A 27,329-nucleotide genomic window follows, 5' to 3' on the forward strand; every position below is an offset into this window, starting at 1 on the left:
TGACACACAGAACCGCCTTAGGATTCTGTGTCTCTTCTTCCTTCTCTCTGCCCCTTCCGAACTTGCACACTCTCTCCAAATAAATAAATAAACTTAAAAATTATTTTATAGTACTGAGATATAAAGTAGAACCAGAAATCTAAGGGAAATAGTAAAGACACACACGTGGGCACACATACGTATATGTGCAATGCCAAGAAATTTGTGAGCACATAGAAATTAAGCAAATCAATTTTTTTTTTCATACCATCAGTTTTGTTTCCAACCACATCTGGGTGGAGGAAATACAATTTGGTTGGAGCAAAGGAAGGATAGCGGAGGGGGAGCATGAAGCATTGTGTAACTTATATTAACGAAAGACTTGTACTTTCCGAAGAGGAAAATATATCTTCTGTAATAGCTCAATCCTCTTTTTTTTTCTTTTTCTTTTCTTTTTTTCGTAGCTGGCTAGTTATACTGCAGAGGAAAGAAAAAAAAATGTGAAACCACCAAATTTCCCACACAAGGCATTAGCCTCAGTCAACCTTAGCCATATTGCTAACCTCCTATATATCTTGCTTCCTTTGTGAGGATTGATTCTTTACTTGTGATATCACGATAATTTCTAAACTTATAATAAGATAGCATGACGGCAGTCTAAAGAATGAATAGATAATATAGCATAAGGAAGCTCTAAATGGAATGATTTTTCAGGGTTTCCTGGGAGATGTCAGCACTAGGTCTTTAAAATAGCATTTTATAATGTCAAAAAAGAGGGTTTTTTCCCCCCACACTAGTTTTGTCATAGAGCGGCATTAAAAAACAAATTAAAAATGTATGCCGAGCTCGAAAATACTTTTGAATAGCAATTATGTCACTTAGGTGTACCTGCCCATCCATCTGCTTGTCAGAATCCAAACAATGTATTCTTTCAAAGACTTGTCTTTGGATTTCTGCCTCAGGTGCTTACGAAATAATCGCTGACGTTTGAGGATGCGTGCGTTATTTAGGTAATGAAGATGTTAACTCGAAACAATTCTTCCTGCTAAAACGGTTCATGACGATTTTGACACAACTGAGGTTTTGTTACCATTGGTTTCTATAAATTTAATCCGCATCTACGGTTCATTGTTTGGTTTTCCTATACCATGGAGATACTGGGCACGTTATCAGAATTATCAGAATAAACGACTAGAAATCTAAATCAACATCTGCACCCTAAATGACTCAGTGGGATGACACACGACTCGAAATATTTCTTAATATTAGAAACCCAGCAAAGGAGACATCAAATTTGTCAGCAGAACTGCAGAGATGACTCTATCAATAACCCATGGCACTTTTGTATTCCCCATCTGAGGCTATTATACAGCTTTGGATGATAGCCCACTTCAACTTCATCATATGATCCGCTGGGACAGAAACTCATAACTGGCTTTCAACACAGAGCCTTCATATAAAAGGTAATAACCACAGCCAGGCAGTATAGAGAGGGATTATAGGAATGCAGCAGTGTGACCGAAGTTGGGGGAAAAGCAGTTGGACATAAACCTGACAAAAACAGGCCCAGAAGGACGACTTCTTAAATGTTAAAAGCAAAAAAGAAATGGGCATCTTTGAAACACATGCTTTGGAGAGTGTGAAAATGGCGTTCTTTGAGGAGCTCTGGCGACTCGTGTTGAAATGACCTGTACGATTCCCACACGCCTCCCCAAACACACACACACATGCACGATCACCGGGGATGAGAGGAAAAGTTCTCCTCCGACTGTGCCCCCGGCCTGGTCACTGGGTCCATCCACTCTTTCTAAATACACAATTTACGAGACCCACCTCTCAGCATTACATTTCGTTGCCTTCGGGATCTCTCCAGAGAAGCTCCATGCAGTGGTTAAGTCCTTGTTGGCTCAGTGGCTTGTACCAGTCATGAGGGCTGATGGTTAAATTGCAGGAATTTTGTGAGCTAGTTATTAAGTACAGATATCACCAAACAATAAGATATGCAAACTTACAATTAAATACATTATACCCAAACAAAGGCAAGGTGCAAAAATCCTCATTGCTTAATGTTTTAAACCCATTTTGCTATTAAGTATACTCTTGGAACTTCTGATAAATATCTTATGTGTTTTGGGGATTGACTGAAATGACACCCCAGGGTTTATGACTATCAACTTAGGGACCAAAACAATAGCACTTGTGAGTCACTGGCTCTACTCTGTGACAATAAGGGGTGAAAATGTGTCTATGCCCATAGAACCACTCTATGACCTAATCCATACATCACTGCCCTAGGGGAACGATGTAAGGAACCACCTACATGAGGCACAGACCACAGGAATCAGCCAGGCGTGCAGATGACCACTGGCTGTATTTTCAAAGAAAGTAATTATTGACGAAACCAGATGGAATTCACGTGAAACAGAAATGAAGGCTTGCTTCAATACCAAGTAGACACCCAAATGTTAAGCTTGCAGAATTTAATAAGTCGGCTTTAATTAAAAGCTAAAGGGTAGCTTTCTCAGGAGTTGATAAATAATTTGAATTAGTCTTAGTAGATTGACAGTATTAAAAATGGCCTGGAGACTTTGGTAGCATCTCTAGTCCTTAGAAAGATAAATGTTTATTTATCCAAGCACCGTGTGATATTTTGAAATATCACAAGAACAGAAAGTACATTTGGCATTTTTGCTAGTCTAGTCTATGATTCAACAATCATAGTAAATTACTTTCTTATGTTTGATAACTTTGTTTTCACTACAGTTATATTCACATAGGTCACGTTAATAACCATTATGATTATTAAAATATATATTAGCCCTTTGCCATCTGTAAATACACAAGTCAAATGACTACCGGCCATCATTAAGAAGAAATGTAAAGTTGAATGTGAAACCATAGTACTCGGATTTGTAATACACTTTTTGCAGAATTAAAAAAAAAATCATAATTGTTTACCAAACTAGACTACAAAAGTATTTAAGACAATACTAGGGCTAGAAACAGTTTTTCTGTTTATATGATTTTCATATCGCTTGTATTTTAAGTGCACCACAAAAGATATATTCTTGTGACATTTGAATAAAACATTGTATCTATAGTGTTTGCTACAAAGTTATTACCTCCGAACTGAAAAATGACAGCAATTTAAAGCATGCTTTCTGCTAGACCAAATGCTTTGTATAAGTAATCACGAGGTAAAAAAAAAAAATTTGGCTATAAAGGTAGGTAGTGACAATTATTGCCTGAATGTTCACACATTGTTCTTTTGTTTAAATAAGCCATGCTCCTCCCTTACTTGAAAAACAAACTGGCTACATGACTAATGATATGCTACACACACACACACACACACACACACACACACATACACACACACACACACGCACACTAAATTTTAAAAGCATTTCGTTCAAAATGCAAATTTCAGGGTACGATAATCCTTTGTGAACTTCAGATTAGAACAATAAAGGAGCAGTCAATCCTTCCTGAGTTCTATGCGGAATGTATGTTTCTGGTTCGTTGGTCAGTTTTTTCACTTCTACTGGGATGTGTCTTATTCACATTTCAAGATAACACAAAAATATTTGAGAACGAATGAAAATAATTACTTAGGTAGGAAAGCTAATATGAAAATAGTTATGAAATACTTGTTTCCTTTGTTCACTTTTTTTTTTTATTTGAGAGAGAGAGAGAGAGAGAAAGCGAATGAGCAGAGCAGAGGGGAAGAGGGAGAGAGAGAGAGAGAGAGAGAGAGAGAGACAGAAACTTAAGCAGGCTCAATGCTCAGTGCAGAACCCCATGTGGGGCTCAATCCCATGACCCTAGGATCATGATCTGAGCCAAAATCAAGTCTGACTCTCAACAAACTAAGCCACCCAGGCGTTTCTCTGTTCTTCACTTTTGTGGAAAAAAGACTTTAATTGAAATAAATAACTTTCTATCAATCTCTCAGGTTGAGTTCAGTGGATATTCCTGGTATGTCTATCCCATATTCTCTACCTCACAGCCCTAGGTGAAAGCTGGCTGAGAGCCAAGAACTATCCCTCCCTTCCATTGTCTCACCAGCCTTTTCAGGAAAGCAATTAAATACTTATTTTTAAGAATCTCATATCAATACTGTAGCCGTAGAAAGAAGAGATAATTCTATCTGAAATCAAATTTTAAATATTTTCAGATAAGTTACATGGTAAGAATTTATATTGGTCTCCCAATAAAAGTAATGTTTTTCCATAATTAAAATGTGGATCTGTTCAAGATCCTCTTTTCCAGAGAAAAGTGTCTGAAATTGGGGAGACCATTAAGAGCAGAAACCTCCCCAAAGCTAAAATAACAAATAATGAAGATAATGACAAATGTGTATTAAATTGCAAATTCCTGCACAGGCCATCCAATTTATTTTCCCTGTAAGATGTTAATCTGTTTAACTCACCTGCAAGAGACATGTAAATTGGTAACTCTGTTTTCTATATCATAGTTAAGAGAGAGGCTAGGTAAGAAAAAATAATAGATAAAAATAATGGCTGTCTCAGCAAAATCAGAGTGAATTTGCCAAATTCTGTCGGGCCTGGCTTGGAGCGGTGGTCACAAAGGAACTCAGGAGTTTAATAAGAGCGCTGTTTATTTATTTCATCCCAACAGCACGAGACATGGTGTAGGAACCGAGGGAAGAGGGTTTGATAAACTTCCACCTTCCTTTCTGTCTTGTGCGGTTTCACTGGAAATCACATTAGGAACAAATGTAGATAGGTCTCTCTCTCTCTCTCTCTCACTCTCTCTCTCTCTCTCTCTCTCTGTGGGAAAAGTCCATGGTTTACATTCTGTGGTTACACAAAGTAAGAAAGATTCATTTCATAATCTACTGGCTTCGAATAACTTTGAAATTCCAAGTGTTTCTCAAGTGTGACCATCCGGCCCCGGAGGCTGAAGACAAAGCTGAAGCCAGAAGGCGCGTCCAAGTTCAGCCGGTGCCCACAGACCACGGGCCGCGGGTCTGCTCCGCCAGCCCCCTCGCCTGTGCTCACGTTGTTGGATTTGTAGCGTTAAATAAGTATTTTCTTTTCTATGATCTTCTAAAGCGCCATATGTATTTCAGTATGTATAATTGTGCTTAAATCCACAATTTGTCTGATTACAAATTGGTGCAGACCACTCAATATTCCTGGATGCTCAAAGAAATAGCTGCATAAAATCTGCCTCTTTTGTTATGCTACCAAAAAAAGAAACAAATCAGTCACACATATCCTGAAAATACCAGTAACACAAGAAAAATGGAGGATATTTGTTCATTTGTGTGTTCGATCAGAGGAAGGAAACTAAAAAAGAATTTACATCTATATTAACAAACATCTGTTGGGTAGCAAAGAAAAATGTGTGTGATTTTTTTCTGTAAAAAAAAAAAATTTAATGTTTTGTTTATTTTTGAGACGGAGAGAGAGACACAGCACGAGCAGCAGAGGGAGAGAGAGAGACAGAGGGAGACACAGAATCTGAAGCAGGCTCCAGGCTCGGAGCTGTCGGCACAGAGCCTGACGAGGGGCTCTTACCCATGAACCATGAGATCATTTACCTGAGTCAAAGTCTGACGCTTAACCAACTGAGCCACCCAGGCGCCCGATGTCTTTTTTTATTGAAAATATTTTTCTAGCTATTGTGGATTTTCCATTTATGTGTAACATTAAATCATAACAAACCAATAAATAGTCCCATTCACTAAATGAGTAAGACACTTCAAAGTAGAATATTTTATTCTAATGTCTATATTTTCTTTTTTTTTCAAGATTGGCCTTTACAAATCCACGTTGAATTGTGAATATCTATATAGCAAAAATAGTTTTTTAAAGTTTTTTTAATGTTTATGTATTTTTGAAAGAGAGAGAGAGAGAGTGCGAGCGGGAAAGGGGCAGAGAGACAGGGAAACACAGAATCCGAAGCAGGTTCCAGGCTCCGAGCTGTCAGCACAGAGCCCGACGCGGGGCTCAATCTCACGGACTGTGAGATCATGACCTGAGCCGAAGTCGGACGCTTCACCGACTGAGCCACCCAGGTGCCCCAACAAAAATACTTTTGATTAGAGATCAATATGCAAAAAAGGAAGTGAGACATTAAATGCATGTAAGCATCCATTCTACCAGTGCCAAGAGAAAATTACGTCTTTCTTAAAACAAATTATGATAGCTAACTGGTCAATGTCAAATAACACAAATCCTGCAAAAGTATTTCTCATCTTGTGATCTTCTCAAGAACATTTTCCTATTTATCTGCCATTCCTTGTAACAATCGCACATAGAAATTCAGTTCACGATTATATATTTAGATGCTTAGAAATAATGGCAAACCAATAGTAGGGCACGCACCACATTCTTATCTTGTCCTCCTAAATACCCATTCCTACTAAAAAGAACCAGGAATCCTTGTAAGAAAGATCAGTTCCAGAGCTGACACACACACACACACACACACACACACACACACACACAAATTCAAGAGGAGATTTGTATCTGTCAGAGAACACAAATGTGTTCAAAGGATGTGCAGTTGTGAAATTGACACCCCAAACTAACTTGACCACATCTCCTAAGTTTGAGCATGCAAATATGTAATAAGATTCTGCCATAACCTGTGGATAAAAGAATCCATGTGTCCATATTGATATCAAGAGTTTGATAGCTGGATAAGAAAGGGAATATTAATAGAGTTTCAAATTATCTTCTTATAAAACACTTGTTTAATTACAAGGGAGAAACAGAGTAACTTCTCAGCGAAGGTGCCTCATAGAAACCACCTTCAACAAACTGTCAAAATGACACCAACAAGTACCAGAACAAAAGGACATCTCCTGTGACAAGTGCACGGCTCCATGCCTCCACTATTCCTGCTAAGAAGCTTAACAGAAATCCAGTCACGAGAGCGCATCTGAGAAACCGGAGCGGAGTGACGTTCTACTTTTTTATTTTTTTTAATGCTTATTTCTTTTTGAGAGACAGAGACAGAGCATAGCAGGGGAGTGGCAGAGAGAGAGAGGGAGACACAGAATCGGAAGCAGGCTCCAGGCTCTGAGCTGTCAGCACAGAGCCCGACGCGGGGCTCGAACTCACGAACTGTGGGATCGTGACCTGAGCCGAAGCCAGATGCTTGACTGACTGAGCCACCCAGGTGCCCCTGGAGTGACATTCTAAAAAGTGGCTGACCTCTAATTTTGAAGATGTCAAGGTCATGAGGTCAAGGAACGGCCAAAGAGTCTTCCAATCTGAGGGAGCCTGAAAAGCAATGGCAAGGAAATGCAGAATTTGATTCTGAACTTGTTCCTTTGCTAAGAAAGACATGGTGGTAAAATTGGTTAAACTTGAATGAGACACGAGGATTAGGTGTCACATCGATGTTAATTTCCTAATGGCGATGGTTGAACCGTGCTCGTTTAAGAAAATGCCCTGGTTTGTAGGATATATGCAATAAATTGGTTGAGAGTGACAGGGCATCAGCGGGCAAATTACTCTCAAACTGTTCAGGGAAATTTTGTTTTTGTAGTGAAGGTTCGCTTTTCTGTAGTTTCTTGTTTGTTTCAAAATTTAAAAATCATTTAAAAATTTGAATAATGATTTGGTACGACTAGTATATACCAACAGTATACATTCAATGACAAAAACAACAACAACAACAACAACAACAAGCATTCAATTCCTCATCCTCTAAAACCTAACGGGGAAAAAAGCAATAAAAATATATGCTACAGAGAAAGATAAGGAAAGTAGCATTATTTTCAGATGAGATTTAAAACATCTCTGGAAAACTGAAAAATGATAGAAGGGTACCCACTGCAACACGGGTCACTGCTAAGCTCGTTGGTGGAGCCCTGGACGTAGACGTTCGGAAAGCCCTGGGACTCAGAAATCCCAGCTACAAATTCGTATTAAAACAGACACCCAACATCAACAAAACTTTAGGCCGCAAACTCATTTAAATGGAAAGTCTGGACGTTAAGCAGCCACACAAATTTCTAGTCCAACATACAAAATCAAAGAACATTTCCTAAAAAAAAAAAATAGAAATAAATATTGGACATGAAAGCCCTTCGCGTTCTGGATTTAGGGATCACACGTCGGAATGGCTGCACTCTCACAAAGTGCTTTGAAAGGGTGATCGCCAAGTGCTTACAGAACTCACAAGCAGCTCATCATCCAGTCTTCAGTAGGAAACGTCAGATCCACAGCGCCAGAGCTTTGAGCCAAGCATCCAACAGGAGATAAAGGGATAAATCAACAAAACAAGTAAACAAGTAAGTGGATTCATAGATAAATTCAGGAATTGAAGGAAAACACCCACTATTCACAGACTACAGGATAGCATGATAAACAAACACCAAAAATAAGCAGAGATACTTAGAGATTAAAAACATGATGGCCACAATTGTCTTGGATTTTTAGCTTAGATTGGATTAAAATACTGAAAAACATGTCCCATAACCTTAGAAGAGAGAGAGATCAATAAAAAAAAAAAAATGTACCAGGACATAGAAAACCAATCTCCAACAATGTCTATAGGAAATAAATAAGTAGCAACAACAAAATAAAATAAGAATAAGAGGAAAGGACATGAAGGATCTGTCTAAACCAAAAAAGAAAACAAAAAACAAACAAAAAAAACCACTTTAGCTCCCATTGTCATAAAACCTAGAGCAAAGGGAAAATTCTAGAAGCTTTCAGAAAGAAAACAGTACAACAGCAATGAATGTAACCAATGACCAAAAAACATGGGTCCGGTCAGATGGGAGTCAACTTTTGCACCAGCAAGAAGGCGTGCTAAACCACAGCGAATGCATTCCCCCATTTTCATGAGGAAAAATGTAACCAACCTACAACTGTGTGCTCAGCCACACTATCCAACTACTGTCAGTGTAGACTACACGCTTTCAGGCATACATACGTGAAGGATTCTTAACACGTGTCATTTCTAAGGAAGTTCAGTGAGGGTAGGGTAAAGCAAAATCAAAGATAGCAATGGCAAAGAGGAAAATACTGGCCCCCAGGCACAGTTGAATAAACATCAGAAATGCAGGGAGAAGGAGTTTAAGGATAACAATGCAGTAGGAGAACTCACAGGGGGGGAAAAAAAAAAAAGTCCGTGGGAGAAGAAAACAGCAAGTATTGCAGAAAAAATAATTGCAAAAGAAAAAAGTATAATGCGATAAGAGCACACGACTCACCCCTGCAGCCAATGATACTGACAATAAAACAGACTGTGGGTGTTTTGAATTTTAGTTCCAAGAGTCTACCTGTGGCCAAATCATAAAATCAATCGTGGTTTCGTAAGAAAATGTAGATAGCGTTCACTGTGGCATCACAGAACCACACGTGGAAACAAGTAAAGCGGAAGGTTCCAGTCAGGGGCGAGAGCTGGCACACTTAGCACTTTGTTGCACACAACCAAGAGAGCTAGGTGCACAGGTACGGGTGATATATCATGAGGTCCAAAGTTGCAACGTATCATTGAAAATCACGATCAACACAGGAGCCATAACCGGAGATACTGATATCGTGCATCGTTAGGTTTACATCGTAAGTTTCTAACAGGCTAATCACTTACCATTTCTTCTGTCTCTAGCATATGAGGAAGTCTACGCAAGAAGTCAAAATACAGATATTTAAAGATGGATGTTATTTAGACCTATGGAGTTTTCCAGAAGACACATGAACACCACTAAGTTTTTACAATGTGATTGCTTCTCGAACGACGGGGGGTTGTAAAGAAAGTACGTTTTCTTTTCTCGGTGGGCTGTATGTGCTTGTTTTTTGGTGTGTGCAGGGACTTGTGGATCCCCAAATCCTGGCTTCGAACGTGTGTCAAAAGCACAATATTTGGAAAGATTTAGCAGTTAATCTCTGGAGAGTTTCCTCATACCAGTCACATGAAAGAGACAGTAATACTCTGGGTTTTGCCATTTTCATGTGGCACAATCTATGACCTTATATACGCTGTCCGTGTCATATGCAATTAATGTTGATTTTAGAGCAATGATTTATTTCCTGTATCCTTTGAGATCGGAAACCTGTCTGAAAATTATAAGAGTGGTAAAAGGCCTATTGCATCATGCGGGTGTTCAAAGTCGGCTCCTGGAGTAGGCAGTTAAGGCTTATCTCCAATCCTCAAACCATCTTTAAAGAGGCAAGCTGTAAATGTGCCAAAACTCTGCAAAACGTAGCACAAATGTAACGCAGCATTGCAGTTTGATCGCTGAGAACTAGGAATGCCCCTTGCCTGCAGGAACTCTATGCGGGTAAACAATGTTTATCCCCCATTCCAGTACGGAAGTTTAAAAATTTAGACTCCTTTTCCGCATTGCACACAGCACACAGTGGCACGGCAATATGAATCCTGCCGAAAGGAGCCAGCTGCCATACAGACATCAATAGCGTGGGGTTACATTAGAAAATTAAAATATCTTCTAAAAAGTGAGCTCGAGGATCACTTAGTTATTCAAGGCTAATCTCTATCCCCGATCAACTTCAAAGGCCCTGAAACGAGAGGCACATTTTCCAGAAGAGAGTCAACGAGGTAGGGCAAGCATGTCTCGGGGTGGGGGGGTGGACGGGAGAGAAGGGGCGAGCCTGAATTATTTCTGTAGCCTTCTGGCCTGAGGGTTGTCCCGATTTGTAGTGTTAAAAATTAGAAATCCACGCCAGATCACAGCAGGCTTTTAGTTTTCTAAACACGTCTCAGGATCAACAGTGTATGGGTCTCGCTACAACATCTGGATGCAATCTCAGTCACTCTCCATATACAACTGTTTTGTCTTCTTAAGCCCCCAGTGGAAGCTCTCCCAGAATGGTGAACGCTCAGGTCGGATAAACCAAACCTGACAGAGTCATATCATGTGTTATAATGAAACAGGATTCGGTGGTCACCTAGAGACCACAGATTTATTTCTCCAAGGAGGGTCCTCCAGGAGGCTGGATGTCCAAGATCAAGGCACCGGTGATTCAGGGTGTGGTGAGAACCCTCTTCCTGCCTCATAAATGGTGCCTCCTCACAGGGATGAGGGAACTCTGTGGAGTCTCCTTTCTAAGGGTTAGGATTTCAATAAATCTGTGAGGGCGTCTCGTGCATCAACATGTCTACAAAGCCTTGCTTGTCGCCAGGCGCCCCAAAAAGTTTCAAGGAATACATTTTAGAGAAAATGAAATTCTAAAACTGTGTGATGGGAATATGATGACTCAGTTAAGACAATTCATTGTTGCATGCCTTTGAGGGGGAAACTTTAATTTTTTTTAATGTTTATTTATTTTTGAGAGAGAGAGAGAGAGAGCACAAGTGGGAAAGGGGCAGAGAGAAAGGGAGACACAGAATCCGAAGCAGGCTCCCGGCTCTGAGCTGTCAGCACAGAGCCCGACGCGGGGCTCGAACTCACAGAGTGTGAGATCATGACCTGGGCCGAAGGCAGACGCCCAACCAACTGAGCCACCGAGGCGCCCCGAGGGGGAGAATTTAAACTGTTCTTAAACCCCACAAAGTTCACGTATGTCTTTGCCTATGACATTTTAATTGTTAGAATTTTTAGTGATTGAAGAGATATTCTTTAAATGTTAAGTTGCCTTTTTTCTCTGTTAAAATGACATTACACTGAACGCATCTATGCTTTCAAATAGTTAAACCAAAGCTGATGTAAATGACTTGATTTAAGAATAATCGATCTGGAGCTGGCTTCTGTTGGATCACAAAAGCTAATTGTTAAATTTTTAAGAATTTTGGGAGAGCCAGATTTTAAAACATTGAGAGCTTAAAATTGGCTACGGGCAATCACTGTCAGGCTTCCTCCTCACCCCCAAACCATGCCAGTTATTAAACATCTACCGGCACACCTCTGAATAAATTTTGGTTTAACAGAAATATCTAACTATAAAGGAAGTTAAACTTTGCAAGATCCACATCCATCATGCATTCAACAAAAGATGAGCCCGAGGCAAGACTCTGAAAATGGATCTGTATTTGCATTTCTTCCTTTCCTTTGTGTCAGCCCAATTAGGGCAAAACAAGTGTTTGTAGGTTTAATAGATCCTAAATGAATTTTTAAATACCAATAATATCAATAAAATACACTAGATTATTTAATCTGCATTTTCTCTTCGCCTCCTATAAAGCCCTACAGTTTAGCAACATCCCAAAGTGATTTGGGGGTGCCTGTGTGGCTCAGTCAGTTGGGGATCTGACTCTTGATTTCAGCTTAGGTCATGATCCCAGAGTCGTGGGACAGAGTACTGAGTCGGGCTCCATGCTGAGTGTGGAGCCTGCTCTCTCTCTCTCTCTCTCTCTCTCTCTCTCTCTCTCTCTGTCTTTCTCTCCCTCTGCACCTCTCCCCCACTCGTGCTCTCTCTGTCTAAAATAAAAACAAAAAAAAAAAAAACGAAGTGATTTGAACTTCACTCCTCTCTCCTCCTCTTGAGTTTTGTAGCCTTGGTGAATTTGGTGGTTTTCCATACTTGCTCTCAATTTTCCAAGCTCTTCCAGAATAAGAACTTATGTGCTCATCCTTTCTCCCCTCTCCTTCCTTCCTTCCAGTAACACTTGCATTTGATCTGGCCACATACTCAAATCTCAAATCACCGTGGGATATACAATTGTCCGTACAGTGGTTCAAGCACATACGAGGGACCTGTACTTCCAGACGTACCGAATCAGAAATATTACGAGTCAGACCCAGTGGTCTGTCATGTAACGAGCCTTCCAGAAGGCTCTGACGCATCCCAAAGTTGAGACCCAGAGCTTTCTACTGTACAATTTGTAAGAACAGCGATTACACCCATTGCCCTACAGAGTGCCTGAAATACAACAAGCATAGAGTAAAAGATATTTTGGATGAACGCATTAACTAATCCTCTAAAAAATCTCGGTTCTAAAATACTCTGCACACACACAAAGAAATCTGCAAATTGCTATTATGCCCCTGAGACCACTCTCCCCAGAAAGGCTTGCCTTTCAGTATCACATGGATTGATTCCTTTTCAAGTCCTCATTTCCTCTGAAAAGGTATTGGGAAAACCAGTCAATGCTGAGCAAAGTGCTTCAGGATGCTGGCTTCAAAGCGCGCAGAGTGGAGGGGAGCACAGCGATGTTATTTTCACACTGATCCTCTTAGAAAAAAGGACATTTCAGCTTCGATGGTTGGTCTTCTTTTCGGAGCCCTGCAGCAGATTTTTTTTTTCTTAAAGAAAGATGGAAAAGCAGTAGAAGGAATTGAGACTGGGATCCAGACTGTAAGAGCAAGGGAGAAAAAAAAAAATCAAAAGGTTGATATGAAAGAAGAGCTCTCTAACAGCAGCTTTCAGCTTAGATGTCTCCCGAACAGCTTCCACTTGGAGGCCAGCATGCCACAGGTGCACCCACATGGGCAGGTAAGAGAAAGAAAGACTGCCAGGCTGCGGCGAATTCTGGGCCGTCGTGCGTTCACCCCAAGGTGCCCTTCTGCATCTGGTGTGTACCTCCATGGGCACAAGTGGTTAGCTGGTGCTTTTCAAGAACATGAAAGATCTCACAGAACCAAAGGGCTGTAAGATGTGGAACAAGCCTAACAAGGCCGCCTCGGCAATGGTTAGTAAGAACGCCTTCAGGAAGGCTTTTGTGTTTACCGAAAGAAATGGATAAATACCTTGTGTTTTCATGATTCGTCACTGGGCGTTATAGGGAGTTACCAGAATTGTTCCAAACTAGAAATGAGATAAAAAAAAAAATCTTAACACCAGGGGGGAATGGAAAGATCAGTGAATTCACCCAATATGATGATGTTAATGGAAATAACAGGGATGGTGGGTTACGGCAGCCTGGTGGGTTATGGCAGGATATAGGTATATTTCCAAGAGACAAAGGCAAAACCAAATTTTGATTTCCTAGTTCACATTGTGAAGGCCAGCTAAAGACTTAATATCACAAATGGGTCTTTGTCACTTCAGTTTGTAAATGGTTGTGTCTGCATAGATTTTAAAACGTAAATGACTATGGCTATAATAATAAATGAAAACTAAATTCTTTTTCAAAATAAAAAAAAAACTGTCCTCTAATCTACTGACTAGGAATTGTTCATGTGGTTCAATCTTGAAAGAATTCATCTTTAACTCCAGCAAGGAAGACGGATGGTTATTGGAAAATGATGCACATCCCTTGGAGGAATATCCTGGAAAATTCAACGGTTCCATAAGAGCGTGTTTGGAATTTGAAAATATGTCACAATAAAACTATTTGACTCAATAGTTTTGACTCAATAGTCCTCAACTGAGGACTCTCAGCCCTCAACATGGTGGCTTTTCCAATGAAATTGTTCCTGCAATTTGGTGAGTAGCAAAGGGTCATAGGAGGTAACTCTTATCATTTCCTTTGGAAAAGTTTTGCCCAAAATAATAATTGTCATTATAACTTCACTTGAAAATTTATTTTCAAAAAATTGGACCTCTTTTTCTTCATTTCTTATCCCTGCAGTTTTATTTTAATGCACATTCTTTCTGAACAGATATATCAACATTTCCTAAGAAAGCATTATATGTAGAGGGGAAAATACAATTACAAGTAAGTCCTTAAGATGGCACCAAGCTAATGAAATCGACTACTACCAAATGGAGCCATTATTTGGATAACATATGATATAATTTAAGTGATATTGTTTGTCTTACCTCAAAATATTATTACAGGAAACCCTAAGAGACTAAAAGATTTTGCATAACAACCAGAAGAACCCAACTAGAAATAATTAGCTCTTCAACAAATATCTCAGGTCTATTATTAAACAGGGTTATTTGAAAGGGTTTTAGTGTCTCCTCAAAGGAGCATAAACTATAACTCCTTACGTCATGGTTCCCTGCTCTTCAGTTTGCTAATGTTGTAAACATCCAAAAAAAAAAAAAAATAAAAGAGTTTATGCAGCTGTTTCCCCAAGAAACCTTGGGCAAAGCCACATCGATTTGAGAACACACAGAGCCTGCTTGTGTTCTATGTTCAGCAACCCCACAAAATCAACGTGTACACTCTCCTCATGATCTCAGTCTAGAAATACAGTAATTCTAATGAACACTGATGTATTTTACTTACTTTCTTTCTCCTAGTTTTCTTTTTTTAATTTTTTTTAATGTTTCTTTTTGATAGAGAGAGAGACAGAGTGTGAGCGGAGGAAGGGCCGAGAGAGGGGAAGACACAGTCTGAAGGAGGATCCAGGCTCTGAGCCATCAGCACAGAGCCCAACGCGGGCTCAAACTCATGGACCACAAGATCACGACCTGAGCCGAAGTCGGACTCCTAACTGACTGAGCCGCCCAGGCGCCCCTACTTTCTCCTGGTTTTCTAACGTGGAGCTACTTTGTCTTTGCCATGAGTGGTAATACGTGAACAAAATTATAATAATATATTACTCCTGTTGATGACATCGTATAATGTGCCCTACACACTGTTATTCTATCACCATGAGAAACAACCTAGAGTCGCAATTCCTGAAGTGAACGAAGTGTCCGAGAGGGCAAAGCTTTAAGCATCGATTCCATTTAAATGTTTCTTCTCAGCGAAAAGACTCGAGGTGGTTTTCTCTCTCCATGTCCTGTGATACCTATGCACACTCGCAAATGAACCGGCTTACTTGGAAAGGAAAAATGAAACTGTGTAAGTGTAAAGCATAAAAGAAGACACCCTCCATTGTCACCACGTTCCGTTGGGCCCGTATTCGGACAATCGTAAAGAATTCCCCGGGCCCGCACCCTGTCGCTCAGGCCCTTCGTTTCAGTAAGTGCCTGTGTCTTTCTTCACGCCTGCAGAGACCAGAATAACCCTGGATTACGAGCAAACCCTCCAGATAATCGTCCCATCATTCTTTTTGCTCTATGTGCTTGTTCTTTACATAAAGGTAGATGGCCAACAGATCATTTTTCAAGAATGAGTAAATGCCACTAAGAGAAGTAGACCCAAAAGGAGGATCTGCTATACCGAAACACATTTCATACTTTTTCAAGAGTTCAAGCCATATTTATCTACCTGAGGATGCCTCCACAGTCCAGGTCACACAGCATAGCATGATGAGATGGCTGTGACACTACTAAACCCACGCTTATCCATGATTCTTTCCTCTGATCTCCCACAGTTAAATCTGCCTAGAATATCATCATGCGGAATTACATTTTGTTTCGAGTTACTAGGACTTTTAACTATTAAATTAATTTTGAATCACATTTTCCAAATAGTCTCAGTGAGGGGAATTTTGAGCGGCCCTTTATCAGGTAAATTAAACAACAGCTTGCATACATAGCCCAGTTATACATGCTCACCCATAAATATGAAACATACCCTGCTTAGAATTAATAGACGACAAATAAACGGCGTGGCCGTACTTCCATATCCATTCTCTGCACGGCCAAATCCCTTCAAAAATGGAAACCTTCAAAAGGTCTTCGATTTAAATGATGGGCAATTCCAAGCAATGTTTCTACTCTCTTCTCATTTTTCTAAATCACCTGACTTAAACATGAATAAAACATCAACTACATGCTGATCAAATCATCTGTTGTGAGGTCAACAATCATGCAGTTGAATTTATTAGTCCGTGATCTGAATTATCAAACCACCATTAAAACGGAAATGATACCTGAGTCCATTTGTGGTCCTAGTTTTTACGAGCTGCCATAATGCATCAGGGTCACTGTCATTTGAGCCCAGCCTTTTCCTTCCCAAATTACCACTAAGAGCGTGTTGTGGGTGCCGGTACCCATCTGTAATTTACTTTATAATTTTTGAAATGTGGTAAACCAGACCCATAGACAGAAATTCTCAAGCAAGGAAAAGAATTTAAGTGGCACGGTAAAGGTACCTTTACTAGGGAAGAAACATATATATATATATATATGTGTGTATATATATATATATATATGTTTTAAATCTTGATCAGTCTTGCTTTCATTCATTTGGCAAAACAATTTTGATGAATATAACAAATCCCAGTCTATGGAGCACAGACTGTGTGCCAGCACATACTAGAACATTTTAATTTTTTCTTTACCACATCCATGCAAGAGAGGAAACACTACTATTTTACAAAACAGGAAGTCAACGTGTGTAAGAGAGGTTAAATTGGTTATTGCCAAATAGCCATTGGCAGCCAGAACGGGCACTGGACTCCGAGTCCAAACTACAAAGGTGGTTGTGGTTTTCTAATAAGGCTGTCATCACAGAACATGACCGACTGGGTGACTTAAATTTATCTTCTCACATGTCTGGAGACCGGAAGTCAAAGATCAAGATGCTGGGAGGGTTGGCTGGTTTCTCCTGAAGTTCTCTCCTTGGTTGGCAGGTGGACACCTTCTTGCTGGGTCCTTACGTGGCCTTTCCTCTGTGTGTGAACATCCCTGGTGTCTATACCTGCTTTCAGAACTGGTATTATGAAAATACCAATCGTATTGACTCAGGGCCCCACGTTTATGATCTCCTGTAACCTTAATTACCTCTCTAAAGGCCCTCTCTCCAAATACAGTCACCCTGAGGGACAGGGCTTCAACATACAAACTTGGGGTTTTGGAAAGGATGAGGATACAATTCAGGTCATACGGTGCTCTTCCCACAGGGCACAAGCTCTAATAAAGGAGAAGATTGCTTCCTGGTGTTCCGCACCGAACACTGCGCTGGGAGCGTCAGATACATAATGCACGAAACGGAGCCTCTGCCATCCAAAAGATCTAAGTGCACCAGAGCAGAATGCATGCAGATAATAATGTGGACAAAATGCTGGAACTGCCCTGGCCTGAAGCAACTTCTCATCATCTCGAAGGGGTCAGTCTTGTGCTAATGTCCCGAAACAGGCCCTTCTAACATTTGGGGTGTTTGGATAGACTTGGAAATCATGTGTTTATGCTGAAGACTGTATTTACTTAGCCGACTTATTGGGTTGATATCATGGCTTAGCATGACATCTTCTTCCGATCGCTCCCACAGTTGGCACTGACACGAACGTGGGTTAGGGAGATGCTGTAGGAGATGGGTATTTGTGGCAAAAGTTGAGCGATCAGCCCTCTGGACTGTCTTGTAATGTAAGCTGGTACATTTTCCATGCCACGCTATGCGTTATCAAAGGTTCCTGCCGGCTTTCACTGGTTGAGTCTCCAAGGCCGACCTGAATAGCTTTAATGTTCCCCCAAGCTTGGACAAACTTTAGACAGCTTTCTTCCTGATAGAGGCCCTTTACCCCCTTTTTTCTTAGACCATTTACTTTAGAAATAGAATTGCATTTTATAATTGCAAATGATTTCCGTGCCACTTTGAAATATACATGTCTCCTTAAAAGTATCTTACCAGTGTCGCGACATAAGGAATGTCTTTCTCAAGGACCTGAGAACCATCTCTTTGATATAGAAACATCTCAGGAACGTGGTGCCTCTCTGTCTCCTAGCCTCTGTGGGAGGGTAGGGGCCTAACTTCAGTGGGTGTCTTGGTCCAAGTTTTAAAACTACCTCCGGTTTAAAGATTCAGGAAAGCTTATTTTCCTTTACTAAAGTCAATTAGGAAACATGGGTGGCCCATGATCATCCCCACCCCAGTCTTGAAAATTCCCCTAACTTTTGTTTCAGGGGAATTGAGTTTAATCTCTCTCCCCTATTGCTATGGGTAAATAGTCTCCTTTGTCTGTTTAACTTTATCTCATGCAATTTTTACTTGGCAAGGCTAACAGGCTGCTCAAGGCCTGAGACACGCTTAGTTGACTTTTCCCTCCAATTGACAACCTAAGAGAGGAGGGATGACTCTACAGTGTGCTGCTTTGAGTACTGGAAGGATCTCTACACTAGCATGAGAAAAAATCATTTCTACTACTTTCCATCACTGCCTGAAACATAGTCAATGCTTCCCTGCACTGGCTTTTCTCATTATTGTTGACCCTCACGTTTTCTTTCTCGTAAACCACTGTTTTCATGACAATTCATAGTTCTCTTAACTCATCTCAACAGCAAAAAATAAGGAAGCTTATGGGAGCAGGCGGAAGGGGGTCTATGGGAGCCTAGAATAGTCAGCCTTCGATCTGAGAAATAACATACGGAAAGTTAATGTCTGAAGTAGCGGGGAATGTTCGGACAACTACCGGTAGATAATTTAGGGGGACCTCCCTTCCCCCACCCATTATCCTCCTTAACCATAAGAACAACCTTCTCCGTATTTCTCGAAACAAAACTATTACAGGTTTGTTGTGCAACATCACTGAAATGATGGAAACTTAGAAGAGCAAACCATTCATTGCACTGCTTGGCACAAGGGGTTTCACACCTGTTATCTTACTTTGCCCTCGCAAGTACCCGGTGGACCTTGCACACGAAGAAACTGTAGCTTACGGCTCACACACTAATTCTAAGACAGAGCTAGGATTCTAACAAGTGCCTGCTGGGCGCCGCAGTTCACGGTGGTGCACGATGCCATGCTGCCTCTTTCTCCTCCCTCCTTCCCCCACCACCACCGGGAAGAGTTTCCACATCAGTGTCTCATAACATTGGTTCTAACAGCAATGCTGTGAGACAGGCTATTGCCATCTCCATGGTTATACACATCAGTTAAAGATCAGAGAAGCTGCATCATTTCCCAAAAGTCACAAATGTCAAAAATTGAAAGTGCATTCATCAGACTCCAACCCAAGTTTGAGACATAGCTTAAAAAAGGTTTATCATGATTGGGCACAACAACAAAGAGAACCTGAGTCATAGGCAGGTTAATCTGGAAATAAAGTTCTCAGTGATGCCTTTCAACAAAAATAGCAAATTATATAGAAAAAATATGTAACTGAGCCTTATTATTTTCCTGTAATAATGACTTATTTATTTTAAAATATAGTCAATATTTTCATACCAAGCAAGAGAAAATAATCATGGTAAAGGGATGATTTATTTTTTCCCATAAAATTTTTAATGTTTATTTATGTTTGAAAGAGAGAGAAGCAGCACAAGCAGGGGAGGGGCAGAGACAAAGGGAGACACAGAATCCACAGAAAGCAGGCTCCAGGCTCCGAGCTGTCAGCACAGAGCCCGGGTGGGGCTCAAACTCATGAACCGTGAGATCGTGACCTGAGCCAAAGTCGGTGCTCAACCGACTGAGCCACTCAGGCGCCGCTAAAGGGATGATTTCTCTATTGTTTCTGCTTTTAATGCTCATTCATTTTCCTCCCAAAGTTATTTGAATCTCCCTTGCTCGGAAACAAAGATCTTGCCCTATCAGTTGAAATGTCATAACTCAAATTAGGAAATTTGTTTTAGAAAACATAAAACAATTTTTATGCAGTTAGAGCCCATTAGTTGCATAAACAACAAAATATGTAATGCTGGAAATACACGTATATAAACATGAGTTATTACGTGCTCCAGACCTATTTTGACTCTGGGCACCAAAGGATAGCACAGAAAGATGGAACACATTGCGCTCAAACAAGAACGGGAAACAGAGTAAAGAGATGGCCGAAATCTCAAGAGTTCAATTCATTATTCCTATCAGCAGAGTAATGTTGGGCAGTACTGTTCATCATTTTTCCATAGTGGCCCCTTCTGTCCTCTGTCTCCCCTCCAGTTCTCCAACCGAGTCCGATGATTTGCCTAACCTCATGTCCAAGGTTCGCCTACTCTCAGATGCCTCTGGTGAGATTCCTGAAGCTGCTGTTCCCTCATTTCACATTTGGCATGCAATCCGCTCTGACTCTTGTCCCTGCCGTCCTGCTGAAATTGTATTTGCCTTGCCAAATCTTGTGGTCAGGTCTTTGTTGATAGAGCACAGAACGTCCAGTCATTGTTTATGCTTGGTCACGCCTCCTTATGCTTGGACACGCTTCTCTGTCTGCTTTGCGGGGTGCCATCTTTCGACTTTCTTCTCGTTTACCTCTTTCCCAGGATGCTTGGAGCTCTTCCTCATGACCCGTGCGTGACACGTTGCTCTATCCTCTTTTCTATGTTCAGCCCCGAGAAAATCTTAGTAAGTCCCCTTTCTTCATGCCACCCAGATGTGATGATGTTTTCATTTTAGTTTGCGATTTCTTCCATGGGTTCCAGGCTTCCGTATCTCCCCCTCTCCTACGTATGATCTCCTCACGTATGTCAGGCTGGTGGCTTCCATCTAATACAACCAAACGTATTGCTCAGTCCCTCTGCCCCATTGTGGATTAGCTTGGTCTGTATCCATTGGAATTCTTTTCTAATATACTGGGCTGAATTACGGAAATTGAGAAGTTGCAAACTAACTTGTCAAGAATTCTGTACAGAAATCAGGTTTCCCTCTACAACTGAAGGCCTGCCAGCCAGACAGACATGCACAAAGCTTACATTGGGAGGGGCATTACATGAGGCGTGCCCAGGCATGGCTCACGACAAAGGATGGGCACATGGCTTTCCGCACTGGTGTGACAGCTTCGTCACCATGGCAGAGGACACTGATTCTAAGGGTGGGCATTTTCCTGTTCAGGTCAGCATGACAAATGATCCTCTAGGCCTTCTAAAGCTTTTGCCAGCTGCCTAATGCCAATTACTAAATCCCTGTCTGCCTAAACCAGCCAGAATGCTTCGGTCATCTGCAACCGAATCCTAGCCAGAATGGTCTCAGAACGCATTCTTCCAATCAGCTTCTTCTCTGCCTCCTCACCCTTCCATGTGGACGTCACTCCTATGTTTCTTCCACGTCCCCGGCCGATCCATCGGGACTCCCTCAAAACACCGGTACTCTTACCATACCGGTCCCGACTCCCATCTTGCTGTTTCCAGTCCTGACACTTTACACCCTGCTGCTTGATATTAGATGGCCAACCAGATTGGTCTTTTAAAAACGTAAATCATATTACATCACTTCCCGGCTCATGTGGTCCTATGCACCCATCCTGAATGAAATCCGATCTTAACCCAATGTGTCATGCTCCAGAAGATGTGGCCCACCTACCTGTCTGACCTCACTGAAGCTTATCACTGTACCCTAATTTTCTGTCACCCACATACACCCTGCTTGGTCTTATGGTAAAAATTTTCGTTGCTGTGAAACACCTCTGGATCGGTTTTAGATGGCTTGCAAATTTGAATCATTTGGGTCTCTGCCCAGAAAGACTCTCACAGCCTCCTATTTTAAATGGCAACTCCTATCTCTCCTCCCTCCATCTATGACTTTATTCTGCCTCATTTCTTCATCTGTCACTAAGGGAAGTTCATAGTTTTGTACTTGCTTATTTGTCTACGTCCCGTCTGCTTCCACTTGGAACATCAACACCACTTAACAGCGTGAATTTTGTCTCTTGTGCCCAACACCTTGCCTTCGACACATAGAACAGTTCTCAGCTTGGGGAGCCTGGGCGGCTCAGTAGGTTAAGCGTCCCACTTTGGCTCAGGTCATGATCTCACAGCTTGTGAGTTTGAGCCCTGTGTCGGGCTCTGTGCTGACAGCTCAGAGCCTGGAGCCTGCTTCCGATTCTGTGCCTCCTTCTCTCTCTGCTCCTCCCCCACCCAAACTCTGCCTCTCTCCTTCTCTCAAAAATAAATAAACATTAAAAAAAATTTAAGAAAAGAACAGTCTCAGCTTACAGGAAGATTTCAATGACTAAAAGAGCAAAGGAATGAATGATGATTTTTAGTGGTCTGAAAAGAACGTGTATAATTACTTCCAGAAAGAAAAGCCTGCATCAACCTTTCTCTGACTTGACAAGTAGCTTCTAAACTTCATAGTAATTAATGAAAAGTCATGTTAGTTTCTACCTCACCACATGTAGAAGGAGACTATTCAGACGATGGTTCATAAACTGTAGCAATACTTGTGTGTGTATGTGTGTGTGTGTGGCAAAAGGAATAGAATAAGAACCAAGACATGTAACATTTAGATGCCAGGCCCTTAAAAAAAACTTGTAAAACACTCTACAACAAAGAAGAAACCAAGGAATGGAGAAGAGTGCTTTCACACTCTGAAAGCAAGATTAAATATATTTCATGCGCTTCCAACCCGAAGGTTACAGAGTAATGAGGGGCAAGACGACCCCCAAACAGTGAAGGTTGAAAATGGATTTCTGACACGTGAACATCCTTGAAAGTCCTGTAGACAGTGAATGCTGGATGGATCGTAAAATAAAATAGAACGTGTCTCTTTGCATGTGTACTGACTGCTCTCAGTATTGGCGGCCCCATCTTCGAATGATTTACACTAGCGACTTTTGTAAAAGATTTCTCTACAACAGAAATGTTCCTCGTATAATTCCCACATGCAGCAAAGTGGCTTGTATAAAACCCTCCTCCTCTTTTGCTTCTATTCTCTTTCATCGGTTGGCCATTTTTGTCCATGATCATTGCTTTGTGTTTCTTTGTCTTCTAACTTTGTCATGGTTTCAGGGGCCAGCCTGAAAACTCGTAGAAACCATAGCCAATAAAATAGAAGCTTAGATAAGATTTCAAAACAACATCTTTCCAATTCTGATAATAATAAGGTATTTTGTGTGCATTGCCGTTTATAATTTTCTAAACGCTATTAACATAAACAATCTCGTTTAAAGCCTCGTTACTACCCTCTCATAGAGTAACTAAGACAGATATTATCATTTCTACATGACGGAAACAAAAACTTAGTCACTGAAAGATGTAATCCTTGTTGTTTTAGAAAACAAGTCTTTGAGCGTATGCGAACCTATCAATCCTTTACTCGCTCACACAGGGGCTTTTATTTTTCTTTCAACCTTTATTTCAAAATATGAAATTTAAGTTAATGTTAATCTAAGTGTTTCTTTAGGTAAAGAAAGGCTTCTTTAGCAAAGAAAGCAGAATAATTTATTTCAGAACAAACCATTTCTTTTTCAAAATGCATGGAATCTTTTTTATAGCATTATCGTGGAATACTTGATATACACAAAATGCACGTATTTATGACATACAATTTTATGAATTCGGACATAAACATACATCCATGATACCATCGCCGTAATCAAGAAATGTATAGATCAAACTTTCTGTGAAAATGTATTTTTAAACTTTAGCCACAAGCCCCTTGGCCTAGTAAGGGCTTAACAAGGCAATGTTGAAAGAATAACGAATCAACAAATTTCTACATTTTGGTATCCGTCTAATCAGCCAGGTAATCTGCCAAACTCAGTAAATTTACGTCTCCACCCCGAGCTATCCAGCCATCTTTCTCTCCTCCCACGGCCAACTCCTGTTAAAATATTGCCTTGATTTCAATCCACTTGCCCAGTTTATATCCCTCATGGGGCTCACGTGCTCCTTCTTTTGCTAGTTCGTTAGCTAGGGAGCAGATAATGCTCTGAAGAGCCATATACAAGCTTGGGTTTTTGGGGAAGCCCTAGGAATTAAGGTCAAGCAAAACTCACGCACAGAGACTTCCTTCTCCTCATCCGCCTGAGAGTTTCTTAGAATAAAATGTATTCTAAAGGAGATCGTTCTGAGAGGCTCGTGTCAGCGGAGACTTTTTCAGACTTGGCTTATCCATAGATCGTGAACCACACGCCTTCCACAACAGTCAAAGGTTGGCAGGTCAGGCTGACACAAGGACATCTCTGGCCCAGAAGGTTGTATCGATGCTCTCTCGTTGAAATACTGCTCCACTCAGTAGTCAAATGCGGCTCCTGTGTCCACTGTGCAATTTCCATATTGCAATTACGAGAGGCTAGAAAAGTTTCCACCCATTTCCAGCTAGAGCTGTACTTTTGAAGTGTTCTTTCCCGGCCCAGCAGTGAGCCAACCCCATAGCCTTCAGGGCACTCTTTTTAATCAGGTTCTTTCCTCAGTGCTGTAGGGGAAATTAAATAGGATGGCCATTAATTAGGGTGGCAGCTAGGCACATTCCCTCAGATGTCATCACCAGGACCTAAGTCTCCATGACAGGTCTACAGCTGAAAAGAAGAGCTAGGCTCTGCTTTTTTTAACACGCGCGTGCGTGCGCGCACGCACACACACACACACACACACACACAATCTTCATCTTCTATATAATTATGATGAAGCATTTTCTTACACCTTTTGGTAGGCTGGGGAGGAATGGAATATTTTAGGATCCCTTATAGCTATAGTTAAGAAAGCCCCTCTGGGTACCTCTCTAACCTCCTCCCTCTAACTCTAGACTCCCATGTGTCAAGATTCAGAATAGTTTTTTTTTTTTTATTATTATTTCTGAAACAGTTCTTTAACACTGTACACGCTGCCAGTGAGTTTGGTGAAGGAGAGCTTTTTTTAGATTTTGGAAGCTGACTATGGAGTCCATTGTTCTCCCGACTTGATATTTCCTAGAAGTAACCGAGGGACTGGCCCTATCTCATTTCTTGCCTAAGCTTCCACGTGCCTGTTGAAATCTCTTGCTTTGCAGGGCTGGACTTGACTTCTCACTGACTCTCGAGCCATGACTTCCTCTAGAAAATAGGACCCATTACATCTATTATAAACCAGAGGCTAAATGGGCACATCATCCAAAAAAGTCCCTTTGAGAATAAAAGAATGTAATACTTCCCGAAATCACATGATCTAGTTATAACCGCCCTGAGACATTCCTCAGATCAAAATTGCACACGAAACAAATATGCCAGATTATGAAATTAAACAATAAGGTGATTTTTATTTTTCTGACACTTCATACTCCCTTTGCATAAATCATAACTAAATGTGTAAGATGTAACACAGCGTAGAAAATTAGAGTACTATGAAAATAAGCACTTTCTATGATTTGTGAGAGCCATAATAATGGACTATTCTGCAACCAAGTTTCACAAAATTTGGTGCGATTTTTGGTAGCTATCAGTGGAGACGGGAGAAAATCAGCAAAGCCGTGAGATTAGGCAGCACAACCTGTATGTGATACCTATACTGAAAGCTTAAAATTAAGGCCTAATATTTTGTGTGCTTTGACATCTGGGGAAAACTGGGAAAGCCTCCAATGGCCTAACCACACCTTTCACTTCTCTCTTTCTGCTCCCACAGTTAAGGTCCGCTCCCCAACCCTCATCATGAAGACTAACTCAAGACTCATGGGAGTCTTGAATTACCTTCAGGAGCAGGTTGGCTTCCCTGCCAACCCAGAGAATTATTAAAACAAGACAATATTAACCAACCAGGGGCCACCTCACCCTCCTGTTATGACCAAGTTTGCCTCCCACAGCTCCTGATGGCTTACTCTGTGCCTGAATGCGGCCTCTGTGTGACCCTACATGCCATGTGATGCCTCCTCTTTCAGGCTGGGAGCGTATGTGACCAACAAACTGTTGTCAGTCTCATCTGTTCAGGGTCATTGTCATGTGCTCAGTCATCCCCTTAACCCTAGGGTAAGTATCCTTCCTTCACTAAAAGGGTAAAGAGGAAGCGACCAAAACATATACAGATCCATATGTGCTTGTAAATTTCTATTTCACATATTGTTCTTGCAAACATATTTTTCTCCTTTAAAGGAGAATCTAAAGATCAAAATTTAGAACTTGTTATTAGTTTATGATGCTCTCCTTTGTTCCTAATTTGGATTACACCCCACAAAATATTTCTTCCCTGTGAAAACTTTGATCCCCCCCTTAACAAGAACTAACATTGTCTCAACATGCACTCCAGCCAAAAGGACCAACCAATAAGCTTAAGAATTTCATGATGGATTACATGGTAAGAGATTCAGGAGAACTGTTCTGTTCTAAAAATAATTGAGCCTACTTGTAATGACTGATAGGCAGGTAATTTGCAGTGAGTGTTTTACAGAGCTTTTGTTTAAGCAATTCCTGGCAATAAAAGTTGTCTTACCATTGAATCATGAACTTCATCCTTAGTTCTGTGTGGTACGAACTAATCTAGGGTAAAATGCAAGTAGTCAGGCAGACAAGAATGAGTCTGAGTGCTTTGAAGTATGCCAAAAAATCCCTGTTGTACAAACAGTTCTTCCTTGTGCTGACTTAATGCTTGAAATTCCCGCCATTGTGTCCGATTCTTTTTGAATGATTCATTCAGAAAATCTTTGATAAAAGAAATATATTACTCGGTGTGTTTTTTAAAATGGGAAATGTCAAAGCTAAGTGCAGCATTCCCAGGGAAAGTGATTGAAGATAGAAGCATTTAACGTCAGTCACAAAAAATGATAGGAAAAGACACCTAGCACTTCTGGCCGGTCTGGGAGTAAAACTTCTGCTTGCCTGTCCCAATGAGGTCAAAATCAAGGACTAGTGATGTCACAAAGGGAAGGCCACTAAAGACAAGTGTCACATTTTTTTTTTTTTTTACCTAGGGTACAGTACTTAATTGCTCTTGAGCACTTTTTAAAATGTATTTAAAGTCACCTTCATTCTAATACATGATAATATTAATCTCATTGAGTTACTTCAATCAAATGAAATAATTTCTATAAGATACATGATACATGGCACCCTTTCTAACAAG

At 40.8% G+C, this 27,329-nt stretch overlaps 1 long non-coding RNA gene across 1 annotated transcript; it reads right to left on the reverse strand.

Annotated features, from left to right (window-relative positions):
* Positions 1–253: 253 nt before the first annotated feature.
* LOC122232657 lies at positions 254–27,052 on the reverse strand. Its single transcript, XR_006210028.1, has 4 exons — positions 26,700–27,052; positions 24,303–24,717; positions 1,813–1,912; positions 254–456 (listed from the first exon to the last, which is right to left on the reverse strand). It is a non-coding gene; the product is annotated as an uncharacterized LOC122232657 (long non-coding RNA).
* Between the last annotated feature and the right edge of the window lie 277 nt (positions 27,053–27,329).

The sequence above is a fragment of the Panthera tigris genome, chromosome D3 (genome assembly GCF_018350195.1).
Source record: "Panthera tigris isolate Pti1 chromosome D3, P.tigris_Pti1_mat1.1, whole genome shotgun sequence".
Classification (NCBI taxonomy): domain Eukaryota; kingdom Metazoa; phylum Chordata; class Mammalia; order Carnivora; family Felidae; genus Panthera; species Panthera tigris.